The sequence below is a fragment of the Corvus brachyrhynchos genome, unplaced genomic scaffold (genome assembly GCF_000691975.1).
Source record: "Corvus brachyrhynchos isolate BGI_N302 unplaced genomic scaffold, ASM69197v1 scaffold53, whole genome shotgun sequence".
Taxonomy (NCBI): Eukaryota; Metazoa; Chordata; class Aves; order Passeriformes; family Corvidae; genus Corvus; species Corvus brachyrhynchos.
The window spans coordinates 18,156-33,222 of NW_008237681.1; the positions used below are offsets into that span (position 1 = coordinate 18,156).

The 15,067-nt window shown below is 38.6% G+C and overlaps 1 long non-coding RNA gene across 1 annotated transcript; it reads left to right on the plus strand.

Annotated features, from left to right (window-relative positions):
• Positions 1-1,063: 1,063 nt before the first annotated feature.
• Positions 1,064-14,832, plus strand: LOC108446194. The gene is made up of 3 exons (XR_001861315.1): positions 1,064-1,155; positions 8,299-8,301; positions 14,822-14,832. It is a non-coding gene; the product is annotated as an uncharacterized LOC108446194 (long non-coding RNA).
• The last annotated feature ends 235 nt before the right edge of the window (positions 14,833-15,067 follow it).

Sequence of the window (15,067 nt, forward strand, 5' to 3'; positions counted from 1 at the left end):
AGCCGCGCAGGACGCGACGGCTCCTGTGGAGGACGAGCCTAAATTGAGGGGCCCTCGAACAAAACAGGCAATCCCGCCGGCACTGTGCCGTATCACAGAATCACAGAATCATTTAGGTTCGAGAAGACTTCTTAGATCATCGGGTCCAACTTATGGCCAAACACCACCACGTCAACTCGACCACGGCACTGAGTGGCCACGTCCAGTCTTTCCTTAAACACCTCCAGGGACGGTGACTCCACCACCACCCTGGACAGTCCATTCCAATATCTAATCACCCTTTCTGTGAAGAAATTCTTCCTAATGTCTAACCTGAACCTCATCTGGCACAGTTTAAGACTATGTCCTCTTGTCCTGTCACTTGTTACTTGGGAGAAGAGGCTGGCCCCCACCTGGCTACAATCTCCTTTCAGGCAGTTCTAGATATCAATGTCACCCCAACACCACCTCCTTTTTCCAGGCTAAACAATCGCAGCTCCCTCAGCCGCTCCTCACAGGACGTGTGTTCCAGATCCCTCACCAGCTCTGCTGCCCTTCTCTGGACTTGTTCCAGTGCCTCAATGTCCTTCATGAATTGAGGGGTCCAGAACTGGACATAGCACTCGAGGTGTGGCCTCACCAGTGCCGAGTTCAGGGGAAGAATCCTTATTGTCACCATTATCTGCTGAACTAATACCATACATTCCAGTCATACATGTGACAACAACAAAACTTCTGCTCTCTCCTAGTGGTATATAGCTTTGGAGTAAGTCTTTGAAGGTTCCCAGGTGTGGAGGAACTGATGTATCAGGTAATAGCAGGTTAGGCCTGGAGGAATCTTAACAACAGAAATATGAGTGTTTTCAAATACTCTGCCTTCAGCCTTCAACCAAAACCATATTGTTCTCCATCCCACATGCTTCTCCAGGGGAAAAAGAAGTGGATGTGTTGCTGGTCTGATAGATGGGTTTGAGTCATCTGTGATAAACTTTTCCATCAAGTGTGTACTTCTACTGACACTTTAAGCTGTATTTAATAATAAATTATCAAGGAAAGACTGAGGCGCGATCTCATCATGGTCTACAACTTCCTGAGGAGGGGAAGTGGAGGGGCAAGCATTGATCTCTTTTCTCTGATGACCAGTGATAGGACCCAAGAGAACAGCAGGAAGCTGTGGTGGGGGGTTAGGTTGGATATTAGGAAGAGGTTCTTCATCCAGAGAGTTGTTGGACATTGGAACAGGGTTCCCAGGGAAGTGGTCACAGCATCAAGCCTGACAGAGTTCAAAAAGCATTTGGACAATGCTCTTGTGCAGGGTGTGATTCTTGGGGTGTGCTGTTCCGGGCCAGGAGCTGGGCTTCGATGATCGTAGTGTGTCCCTTTCAACTCAGCATATTCTATGATTCTTTGACAATGCTCTGTCCCTGTATGAGGACAGTGCTCCCCTCTCTTATTAAAATCAACCGTGTATCAAGACAATACCCTTTTGAGCTTTTCATTACAGCACATTTCTTCTCTTGTACCTCTTCCAGATGGCTTGCTAGGTGTTAGCTGTCAATGAAATGCTCTTTCAATTAGAAGCTATATAAGAAGAAAAGTTGGATCAGCTCTGATGCCTTTTGGGTCATCGTATCTGAAGCAGTGTGAACTGCTATCTAGTGTTTTCCTTTCAGTTTCAAAGCAGGGTTTTCATTTACTTCATTTACTCCACTGCCAGTTTGCTATAAAATTAAACTATAACAGTAGAGAAAAAAAACCCCAAAGCAACAACCAAAACCAACAAAACTTGCCCATATCCAATCTGCTTTCATTAGTATCTTTATTTCTACTGCTAGCACTTCCTAATGTGGAGAAAGCCCTCATCTCATTGTTTGAGTCCAGTGAGAGAGTTTTTTGCTTACACTTGCTTTAAGCATTCAGAGACCAGGGTTGATAATATCTAGCCTAGGTTTTGAGGGATTGGGGAGGGGGTAGTCCTATAAAATGGAGTAGTAAGTGACTGGAATCTAAATACTTAATGAAATAGGGAACTGAATATTATGCAAAATGTACATCCTGAATATGACCACTTCAGGATCATTTTGACAGTCTGGACAGAAAAGTTAAAGTCTTTATTAAGCTAAATTTAAAATATTAAAAAAATGCAGATAAATTATAATTTCTATAGATTTTCTCAAAAAGCTGACAGTTCTTCAACAGTCTAGAAGGCTATGGTCCATCAGTCCACACCATATTGTGAGGCTGTGTGTGTACTTCTGTGTTTTACATAGAATTGCCATTGTCTCACTGGCAGCCTGCAACCTGAAGCTTAACATACATTTACTAAACTGCACTCTACTTAAACAGATCAAGTTTACACAAACTTTACAAAAAGCCAAAATGTAAACACATATTCATCTTGAATAATCCTTATATGCAGATTACAGAAGTATATGGTGCAGGTCTACCATGCCACTTTAAATGTTACAGAATAGAATAAAGTGAAATAGACTATTTCAGTTGGAAGGGAACTACAACAACTATCTAGTCCAACTACCTGATGAATTTCGGCCTGATTAATTTAAACTGCTTCTGAAGTAAGAAACAGCCAATCCTTTAAACAAAAACATTGCAGACAATGGAGAAGAAAGGGCAAGAAAGAATCTTTCTGTTGTTAAAACAAGTGCTGCCAGTTCATAAATGTTAGCAAGAATACAAGATTTTCTTTTATGCCTCATCTGTAGGCTCAGACAGATGTGTTCAGGCAATCTAGTTGTACTGACTGAAGGTGCTGTCCTCCTAATCTAGTGGGCCAAACCGACCTCAGCTGGAGATTTTAATCTGTTTCTCAGGGCTGGCAGAAGAAATTACATGTCAGTGGCTTGAGTTCAGAGTCTGACACCTTACCTTAAATTGCTAATGAGAAGGGTTAGGAGCAAAAGCAATCTGAAAGGTAATCTCAGGGAAACCAGACTTGCATCATCTTTCATAAAAAACCACATGCTGATGGCATAGCTGTGACAGTCCAAGTGAAGCAGCTGCAGCAGGAGCACATGTTCCCTTATGCCAGCTTTGCTATGACAACAGTATGAGCTCCTCTGACAGGTGAAGCAGGCAACTGGGTTTATTAAACCACCACTAAGATTTGACAGATTTGATCTGTCAACACCCCAAAAGACTAAGACAATATTAACTTTATTTGGTGCATATCAGAGAGCAGCTAATTTGATACCCATAATTCCATTACAGAAAAAAAAAAGGAAGTTCATTAACATAGAAATACTTTTTGAATGGGGGAGAAAGTAATACACAATTGCATCACTGTTCTTGTTACCAGTTTTCCTCTGTGTCTAAGTGGTTTGTAGGTCCAATGTCAATAGACATAGATCTATTTCTTTTCTTCAGTGCTTCATTTGACTTTACACATGGTGATGAAAAAGACAGCAGGGATTGAGCAACCACTAAGAAGAAAAAAAGCAACTCATGAAAGGGCAGTATTGATGCCCTGCCCTGCAGCTCTGATACCCTCTAGCTGCATGTTCTAGACTACTTATAGGCAGAGTCACTGTGCTTACAGCTTAATGTATTGATCTATTTTAACTATTCTAAATATTTCTGGGATGCTTGTTCCTCTTTTTTCTAGGGAGTTCTCTATTTGTCTGACAATCCAAGCATTTACTGAAACCTGACAAACTCCTTTCAAAACTCAGTACCCAGAGATAATAAGATACGTCAGTGCTAATCTACAACTGCAAAGAGCCCTGTAGAAAGCAGAAACATCTGGCAACTACAAAATACAGAAGAGCTACAGCAATATAAAATATTTAGCTTCAATTGCATGTTTCTGAAAAAAAGTCCTGATTACCTACTTGGAAATTTTTCCCTTAATAGGCTGATTTTCTTGTTGAATGTATTATAAAATAAGTTTTCTTAGGATATAATTAAATGCATTAAATAGCAGTTTTCTTTCAGTTTATTCTTAGTGTTCTTCACAAAAGATAAGAATTTGAGTTATATGATATATATATCTATATATAATATATAGATTATATATATATATAATTATCTAATTATATAATAAATAGATAATTATTTCACCAGAACATATTAACATCCTGAAACACATTTTGAGTCATTCTAAATTCTGGTGATTTTCTAGGAATTTCTTTTATCTATGTGCTGTTGTGAGAGTGTGGGACTTATAAAATTCTGTGACTTCTTTAGTACTATAAACTCCTGTCTATGGATATGGATTAGGCAGCATAGCTCAGCCTCTCTGACTAGGTGACCTCAAGGGGAAGCAGATTAGGATATAATAATTAATACTTTCTTAAGACACCTCAGTTTCTGAAGCATCTCAAATACAGACATGAGGATGAGGTACTGCCTAAATTAAACAAACATACATGCAACTACATAATAGAATTAAGAAAGTCCCAGACTTTGACTCTCTTGAACGTGTAGAGGAAGGAGTTAGGTCTGACTTTTAGTTTTTGGGATTTTATTCCCAGTGACTGCTGGGTAACTTTGAAGTCCTGCAAAAAGAAGTGTATACGAAGGCCAGGAAATGTTAAGAAGAATAAACATTTTACCTTTTCTCCCCTTCACCTCCACTCCCTATTCATCCTTTCTTCACATAACCTGTTTTCCCACTTCTTATCTGTGCTTATTTTGTCAGCTGTCCACAACTTTATTCAAATGTTTCTCTTTCCAGTCCTGTTCTATTTTGACTGACTAATCTGCATTTTTGAGGATAAAAAGTTAATGAGGAAAGGAAGGTGATTTGTGGGTTAAAAGCTATTTTGATTTTCCTTACATTGAGGGAAATGTGCTTACTTTATGTTTCGAGAACTACCCACCTCATGCAAGCTTGACAAGCACCTTCAAAATAACTCTGTCTTCCAAATAGATCACACCTCTGTTCTGAAAGGAGAAAGAATGTTTTCAACTTTATCATATTGCATTTTGGCAGCCCTTACAAGATAAATACAATTTTAATCTAGCTGTGAACCTAGGTCAAGCACAGATTATAAAGCTTAATACTTAAGGAGAAATCTGGAAAAGAAATATCTGATTTTAGCTTCATAAAGACCTTCTGCCTGTATCTTACATATTGAACTGGTACCATTTTTTCCTCTGCCTGCACAACTTCTTTCAGTTAATGAATTAAAATTAAAATTAAATTCATTCTTTCAGTTAATGAATTAAAATTAAAATTAATTCAGTTAATTAATTTTTTGCAAGTTATTCCATTAAACTTCTATGTAACATCTTTATTAATTAAGGTCATAGCATGATAAACATTTTGTGTCAGTAAAAAGGCCATCCTCCCTCAATTGCCCATTCCCCTTTCCACACTTTCTTCCCCCACCTTGTGCTGATACAAAAGTTGTCATTTGTGCTGTCCATGCGGAAAATCAGAAAGGAGAATTAGCTGTGTTTATCTGCTTTTTCTAACTTAAACTGTTGAACGACTGTCTCAGCCCATAGTGAGAAGTCAAATATCTGACTAAGCAATTTAGTGCTATTAGATTTGTGTTCTGGAATACAAAGTCTAAATATAAAACAGAGACAGAATTATGTGGGCTGAGGGCAATACACAAAAATGATCTTTGCAAATATGGGTGTCTGCCAGGAAAGTGTTTCTTGCCTACAATCATTAGGCAGTGGAGAACTATTTTTAGAAGATTTGCTTGTCATTGCTCTGTACTATAGATAAACAGCATTAAAGTATATTCCTTAAAAAACAGAAAATAAAGGCAAGTTTTGCTCTAGAGATGTGGATTTATCCCTTTTTCATTGAAGTGCAGATGACCTCAAACAATTTCTTTCTTTTCTGTCTTCCATTCGTCTTGAAACTGAACTAGCCTTTATCTCACCTTTCTCACTGAACCTCTCAATGGCTTGCAGGGAAGGCTTTCTTTCTAACCTTTCCTCAGGAAAGCACACAGTAACAAGCTTTGTCTTTGGAAGCTAGGAAAATGGTGTAGGAATGATGAGGTAGGAATGTAGGACTAGTTCCCTGCCTAAACAGTCAGATTTAATACAAGTCTTAAATTTGCAATGCATAGATCAATCAGCATCTCTGATGTGACTCTTACAGCTGCTAGAGATTAACTAGTGCCTCTACTCTGGTGCTTATTTCAGCTATGTCCTGCTCTCATCATTGGGTTCTGCTTTGTGGATAACTCTTGCTCAGTAGTTTCTCTGCCTTCCAGATAGTGCAGTGACAGGATCTCTTACAGAACTCTAAAATGAGCCTCCCACTACTGTGCAGCCTCAATCAATGGAACTGTGTTCCTGTAACTGCACAGAGCTATTATCAAGCACATATAGAGTATAAATGAGATTTAAGAGGAGAGAATTGAAATTATTTACTCTTTATCACTTTTATTAGTCAAAAAAGGTTTTAATCATGTGGCATTTTTCTTCCTGTGGTCTGCCAACTGCAAAGGGATTATTGAGGGAGGAAAAAAAAGCCAAATTAATTAAAATCTGGTTCTTTAGGTAAACAGCACTGGCTAATGTCCATGTAGCATAACTGTTCTCATCTGTCTTCGTGTATCATTATCCATAGAATGCTGCAAGTAGGAAAACTCTGCTTTAACTTGAGTGGAAGTTCTGTACTTCTTTGGGTTTTTTTTCGTTTTGTACATCTGTGGTGCCACAGATGGCTGCAGATCTGCTGCACAATCATTGGCATCATTGCCTCCACATTTTAATGTAAAAGAGTTCTAAGTGGGCTTGCAAGCTCCTAACAAGCAGTAGTCAGGATTGTCTTAGCACTGAGGTCAACTATTCCTGGTTTCTTGGACTGCTAGCTACAGTGCTGTGCACTATCATCATGCTGACTCTGGGCAGCTCTGGAGGGGCACTTGGAACCAGTGCATTGTTGCAGTGAAGGATCTGAGAGTAAAGAAGTACCTGGACTTGAAGTGAAAACTGCTTCTAGCTGGTCAAGATGTAAAGTGTCTGACTGGTCGGTTGAATTATGGAATCATAAGTTCATGGATGTAAGCGCCATCTGCAAGATGGGAAGCACAGATAAGTGACTGCACAGTTCTCTCAGCCATAATGGAATCTGATGTGCTGTGCAGTGATCTGGCATCAGGACAGATCACTTAGAATCTCTCTCTCCTGTGCTCCAATGACTATTGGTACATCTCGAAAGAATTTTAACTGGCATGCAACTAGACTTTCAGCTTTCTGATAAGACAGTCTCAGTTCTTCCCAAGTTTTTAGTAACACAAGACATGAAGTTTGGAACTTCCAAAATAAGGATCAAGATAGTAAAGGCACTTCCATTAACAGAGGGAATGTTGACTTATGTATGTGTCTTCATTTCTATTCATATATCAGATATTCAGCCTTATGCAGCCTGAAGAAAACATTCAGATAAAGTTATTGTAGGAAGATGTATTGACTGATTTTTTTAGAAGTAATTGTGCCCAGCAGTCCCTGCTAGTCAATACTATGCTTAGCTAATGCTCTCAAAAGCTGCGTCTGAAAGCTGGTTTGTTACTGCTTAATAGCTTTTATTGACATAGACTATGTGAAACTGTATGCAGTTCCAAAATCGATTTTTTTTTGTTGCATTCAAATCTGGTTATATGCCATTGTCACTTTTTGGAGCAAATTAGTGAACTGTCATGTCTATCAAGAGAAACTGAACTGAGAACCATGGAATGCAAACGCTGTGCAACAATAAGTAATAGGAATCCACTATGAAACAGTCAATGTAAAGTACTAAAATCAGAAAGTAACTGGGTTCATTTAATCAAAATGACAGCCTCGGTGTGCATGGACTGGTGAATATTTGACGTAGCAAGGAGAAAAAAAATATAAGAAGGCTGCTCCATTTTTAAATGGAAATAAGTAGCTAGAAAAGTCTTTACAGAACATTTGAACTCAGCTGCTGTCAAGGCCCTCAGTGGGCCCACAGACTCTAGTTATCTTGATCAATCTGTAACCATCATTTTCCATGAGCCTTCTCTGGAACACCTTCCCCATCTGCCAGGCTTTGGCTGCCTCTGTTCACAGGCAACTACGGTGTGATACAGCTGTGTAATGTTGGATCAGGCTGCTCTGTAAACAGCTAGGTCAGGAGAAAGCTGTGAGAAGCCTCAAATGGGACTAGGATGCACATTTTCATCCATGCACACTCCACCTGTTGTCTCAGGAGCTGCATTTCAGCTCAGCCCTTGGTGTTATGTGGATGCACCTGTGCTGATCCTGCTTCACTGAGGGGAGGAATGAGACTACCAACAGGACAAAGATCAGCTGAACAAAAAGGCAGTTTATTTGTATTCCTAACTGACTTTAGTTTAAGCAACCACAGAGCCAGTTTATTTGAGTAAAATTATGCAGGATTAGGGACTAGGACCATATGAAGTAACAATAAATACATGACTCATTCATGCAAAGAAGGTATGTAAAAAGGGGAAATTATTCCCGATTACAAAACTATTTAAGAATGGAAGTGAAAATATCTTCTTATTCCCTTGTACTGTTATTATGTGAGATTAAATTGAAAATAAATCAGGTATGATAAACAAAATCTATATCTATACTGTTGTATACAGTATTTAGTAAAAAGCAGCTTGTTAACTTTTCATATAAAATCTAAAAACTCCAGCAACTACTCCAGCCAGTGTTTTGTTAGCCACAAAATACCTAATAGATATTGAAATCTATTTTCAATAGCCTTAAGAGATTCTTGGGAGACTTAAGAGAATCATCTTATCCCATGGCTCCACCTGGGCAGTCAGCCTGGTTACTTAGTTAAATCTCAGGTAACCTTCTCATAATGGGTGGGTTTTTATGGCAGGAAAGAAGTTTGTGAGCCTTTGAGCTGACTACCAAGCCAAGATGGTTGATGAACACCAGGTTGTGAACTATTGGTTGTGTAAATCCAAAGAGTCTGCTGTAGTTCTATGTGTGGGACTCACAAGGTGTCAGTGATCCCAGAGGAAAAAAAAAAAAATTAGGCTGCAGGAATAAGAAAGCCAAATTGCACTTGGCAGTTGCACTGGGATAGACATGTCATTTCTTGGCCCCACTGTCTGCATCCCTTCTATTTGCTCTGTAGAGACCCTAATGCTCTGAATGCTGACTTTGTGCTATTTTAGCTGCTTCACTGTACAGAACTCTGCCACACTGCAGTATACAGATACAAACCTTGCTGCTCTTGATCTGTACAGGGATGGATATTGCCCTGTGCTTGTCTGCTTTATAATTGGCCACCACATACACTACAGGAGGGATAGCTTGTACCTCCGCTTCTGACCCAAAGACAGCTGGGCAGCTGCTTGTTTCCTGTGTTCATCTTTTTCTGGATAGTAGGTCATAGTAAGTGATCCTATAAGGGTTTAAAACTGCATATTTTTGGACATCAGGTCATTATCTAATTTTGGAGTATTGTAATGGGAATGTAATTTCTAGTGAGATCTTTTCTATAATCACCATCTCCTATTCTTTTCCACCCATACAACTTAGCAAAGGATGGAGGTCAGATCTAGCATTGCAGGCTAGTCTCCCCTCTGTGATGGAGGCAGGACAGCTTCCCTGATGCCTCTGGTCACCTTTAAAGAGATGTAACCTTATTTCTTCCCAGCACTGTGCTGGTTTTTTGCCTTTACCTCTTAGTTTCGTGCTGTTCCATTGCTGTGCATCAGAAAACAAAGCAAGCTGTGCAATCCTAATGTACGAAAAGCCTCTGTGCACTGTGACAACCTCAGTAACCTTTGTATACAGTATGTGCAGTCTAACAGTACCAGCAGCATCCAAACCTGCTTATCAGCACGCCAAGCCAGCATGGAATGCCCCGAGTGGAACTGATCTGCAGCAGCTAGTTTGTAACTCAAGGGCATAGGACTTTTATTTATCTTGTCTTCAGAGGATAAAAACTCCCACAAGGCTTGCAACTTTCTGCTTTGTTATTCCATGGTAGATTCTATGCATATTAACCTGCTCAGTATCAACATCTAGGACAAATTTAGCATCCAGAGTAACTGTAACTGATTTCAATGTTGTTGTTTGCTTGGAAATCATACACTTACCATAAATTGTAAAAGCCACAGGGCTCTGAAACAGTTTTCAAAGATGGCAGTGAGCCAGCTTTAGTGCCAGTCCGACAGGGCTTGAGCATGTAAACCAAAGCTTTTCAGTGTGCTTAACATCATGTGTTTAAAAAAAAAATCATCAATGTCCAACAGTGTCCTAATTTGCAGACACAGAAGTTATTTTTGTTTCTATTAAATTTTAGTTCCTGTTAACACTTGTGTCAGCAGATACAACAAAACATACTAATAGGAGAAAAGACTTTTGAATGCTACTTTATAACGAGAACACAACATTAATTAGCAATTAATGACTTTCACAGGAGATTAATTTAGTGTGCTGTAAGAGAGGAAGCTCCTTTGGCACTAGAGGGAGTTGCTGTTTCCCAGCAATAAACCTGTCCCATGCAGCTGAAGTTCAAACATATGGGGACTTTATTGGTTTACAGAGTTTGTATGCAAACTGTCAGAGCAAAAGACAAGATAGAGACAGAGGAAGCATTACACCAAATGTTTCTGAACAAAATGTGGTACAAAGTGAAGTTTATGGCCAGTAAACATGTCACTTTTTATTGTGATTCCTAAAGTTAATGAATGAGTTGAATTAATATCCTACTTTGTAATAACAGTGAACTTAGCAGTTTATGGCTTAGCTTCTAAGTTTGCAAGAGTATTTATTTGAATGTTTTAAACTGTTTAGTGTGCTGGCCTTGAGGATGATAAAATGCACAACACACACAAGCTTTGACCATTCAACATTCATCATCAGTAACACAATTAGAAGTCTTCTGAAGTGTGTGAGCTGTCCAAATTATAATGTAATGGAAAGTTGGATTTCTAGTCATTAATTACCATATTAACTGGGCACTTTCTTGCACCTTTAAACCTTGGAAATTTAATTAGAATATTGGATTAAAGAAAAATACAATTTAGTCTTTATTCACAAGGAAGAGTGAAATATATAAGCTTTGTAGGATAGGCTATTGCAGATGTACACAGGCAATTTTGAGAATGCATTAAGTGAAGAAAAATCTTTGGCATCAGCCACATTCCCTGAGTGTTCTTCCCTTTTGAGGAAATGGAGCATGTTTCTTTTTAAAATATTTGCTGAATTCTTTGGAAACCATGCCTAAGTGGAATATTTTTCTTATGATGCTGAAATGTGTTTGCTCTTTGGGTTCTTCTGTTTGCTCTGTGACTCCCAAAATAACGCATTCAGGTTCTCTTCTCATGCTATGGTAGGTCAAGGAGAACTTTTCTGGAGGCATGAAATCTGAAGTTCTTGAACTTTTCCAGCTCTTTTCAATACTCTGTGAGGACTTTTACACTTATTCAGGAAGATGTCTTCATAATAATCTGAATTATTTTGCTTTCCCTTTGCATCTGAGTGTGGTCTCCTTAGTAAGACCAAGGTTATTAATTACTTTAAATCCAGAAGTTGGGGCTTTGACACTGTTATAATTCATAGAAATATAACCTAATTAATGTATTATGTCTGTGGGGAAAGCTAACCACTGTGAAGTCTAGGTTCTATTCCTTAACTTCTGTGATTAGTGGCTTTTTATTAGAAACTCTGCAGTTCTGGCAATACATTAGTTTTAAGCCGGACACTGGTGCACAAAGCAATACATTTCCCATTTGCGTTCTAACTGGCAGTCCATTTGTCTCCTGGTAGAACTCCTGTGAGGAATTAATCAGATTTAATGAGGCCCTCATTGTCTTCTTTTTGATGTTATGCACTCTGCTGGTGCACCCTTGCAAAATGCCGTAATGTATTAGATGTTTTGCTTCTTCCTACATGCATTTTGTGACACGTTTTCCTAGATTGTGCTGGCTATCACAGAATGTAAGGCTTCATGTGATACTTTGCTTGACTTTGATTTTGAGTTCTGTAAGCATACCCCTTAGTCCCCTGCGGAGCTGAGCTTCATACCCGAGTTGTCCTTTTTACTGACATTTTGAATTTTCAGTCACGTCTGCTGAGTCAGATTGCCATCCATCTGCTAGAAGCCTTGCTCTGGACTAGAGTAGATCTTGAGCTAGGTCTAAATAATGTGCCCAGATTTAATTCTAAATCTGCCAGTCTTTTAAGCCCTTTCTGAAGCTTTTTTACTATGCCCTGCATTTCAATATTCTTTTCCTTCGTGAGAAAACAAATTTGATTCTGCAGTTTTCATTCAGCCACAGATACCCTAATGTACCTTGTACCATAGATAAACCCCTAGTTTTACTTTGCATTTCTATGCTGCAGTTTCACTGCCTCCTTTGATCTGTGTTAACAAGAGATGCCTAAACATACCATGTATTTCAGCACCAGCCACCGTAAAAAGGTGACCTTCTCAATGTCATTTTTACTTTTAATGATACCTATTGCTTTTGTGTAAACTGTGCAACAATGTTTGAACTTCCTTCCATTGTCTGCTGGATTTCTAGAGAGTAAGAGCTGTGATTAAACCTTTAAAATATGTATTTTGATTTTATTTCTGATGTTATGTGACATTAAGTAGACTCTGGGAAACAGGATGCATAACAGAGCTCAACTACATTTGATTTGATTGCTTTGATTCTAGTTGGGTTTGAATTTCTTTATCTTCTGCATTATGTAGCACAATTTTTTCAGAGACCCAGCTCTTCCCAAAGGGTGCCACTAACAGTACAGGGATGCACAGGAAGTTCAGTAAGCAGTGACACAGGAAGCTGTGTGCTTCCTGGTCAGTCCTTCCATGAGTGTATTACTGGATAGCTAAGGGCAGCATTCATGAGAAAAATAGAACTTTATTCTCCAAGGGAGAAACATTAACTGCATTGTGGTACAGATTGTAAATGAAAAATGTACTGCCTTGGTTCTACATTACAAATGGAGATTCATCCCTTTTCTGTAAACTTACACTGTTTATTTCTATTGTCCGTCTTGGTTGAAGCAAACTGCTCTTGGCCAAATAAGAAGTTGGTAACCTTTGACTTGAACTAAAGTGGAGAATTTTCCTGAGAAAGAAGCTGATACAAGAGTATTTTTCTACCTTCCCTTCACTTTTATTTTTTCCTTTCATCAAGACTCAAGCCTGAAGAACACGTACTGCATTTAAAGCCAACTTCATAGCTTGTTTTATGCTAGGGAATTGTTAGGAAAAAAACAAAGTGGAAAGAAATTGTTTCATCGATTTTTTTTCCTATATTTATTAATTAATAAGGCCATTAGTACCTCTGAATGCACAAACACGGTTCCTATCCTCTGTGAAGAAAATTTACTTGAGCACAAGGAATGTGTCAGAATCGTTACACATAAAATTTGTGTTGATAGGAGTGGTATTTGCCCTCAAAACTACTAAACGAAAGAAAAATAATCTTAAAACCTTTGGCATCACCTCATCAGTTTACTTTCATGCAGACAATACTCTTTTCTCCCCTTAAAACCTTCTCTTTCTTGTGTGATGGCTTGGGTTGGCTTGCTTACATATGTTTCCCTTTGTAATATTTTCCTAAGATTCAAATTACCCTGAAATGCTTGCCTGTGGGTGATGGCCTCTGACTTATTTCTGGTGCACTGCATCATCAAACAACATCAGTTTTCCTTCTGAAACTCTATGAAAGTGAGAAAATGCTGTGGTTATGTCAGGAGACTTGCCTTCTCGTTCTCCCTGGGTTATAAACTTCCTGGCAGTTAACTGCCAGGATTTGGACACGTTTGGTTTATGCGTAGCCTCTGAAGACTTCATCTAACCTATCCTTTTTTGGCAAACTCCCCATTACACTCTTAGGCTGACACTGGAGCAGCTCCATCTCCACTGGGATTTCTACAGTAGACCAGCTGCTTTTGTTGCTATCAGAAGTGTTGTCTAAACTCGGTTAGAACAGAACTTGCTGGCAAAAATAAGGCGATAGCAACTGCCAAAGACTTTGCTGGTGTTCTAAATGTGGTGTAGCAGACCTCAGTGTTGTTAGCAAAAATATATGAATATCTAAACCTCTTTCATACTGACTGATTCTTGTCTTTGTTTCTGCCTATAAACCCCATTTTTCCTGGTCAGCAATACAATTCTATGCCCTTCTCTACTAAAAGCAGAACAAATTTTATTTCTGACATGAAGCAATCTGGGAACAGATTAAATTAGTATGGGCTGTGTTTTCTCATAATAAGACCCTATTCTAGTTTATGAAGCACATTCTGTGTATGAGCTTATTTATAGCTTTTAGATGATGATTTTGTTCAAGGAGTGTAAAAAAAACCCAAAAAAAGTGGTGCATGATCTTTTGAAGACCTTTCCTGTTCCATTTGATATTTATACTAAAACCTCAGATCCTTTCTACTTGTTTTTCATTAAGTGCTTTGAAAAGTCTGTGGAGAACATATTTGGACAGGGAAAGTTTTTATTGAGACCATTCAAGGCTTTGCTATATTGTTTGTTTAAATGTTCATTTCTGACGACAGTTTCAAATATTTATGAGATGATTTTAGAGATCCAGTGCCTGTCTTGTCAGTTAGGGGTTGACCTCTCCTGATCAGGATTTCAAGGTCCCCCAGAATTGTTTCTTATTTTTTCCCCAATAGGATAGTAAGAGTAAACATTTGTCCTTCATTTCATACAAATGGGATGTCAGAAAAATAGAACAAATTTCTCCAGCCTCCTTGTAGCTTATAAAGTAGGAAGAAAATTGTCTGTGTGTGCAAACCCTTAGATTCTTCCTCTCATTGTCATTTCAGGTTGCTAGCACCTGAAATCTGTTCTATCAACTTTCATAACTTTAATGTTACTTCATTTTCTGAAAGTATAGCCCTATTTTTAGGCTATAACACAGTATAGTAGGGAGAAGTTTATGACTGACTGAAGCTGGCAGAGCTCAGAGTTTAGAATGTCTGGATTTGTGGAACTTCCTTTAAGGAGTGCCTGTTCCAGGCATCCTTTATGGAAAAGACCAAGGTCAGGAAAAGTTAAACTGAAAAATGGCCGCTTCCTGAACCTATACTATGCTTATTCTAAAAACTTAGCATTTGTTTCTACCTTTGAAATCATGGCAAATACTCTTATATCAAGCCATCTATGAATGCACAT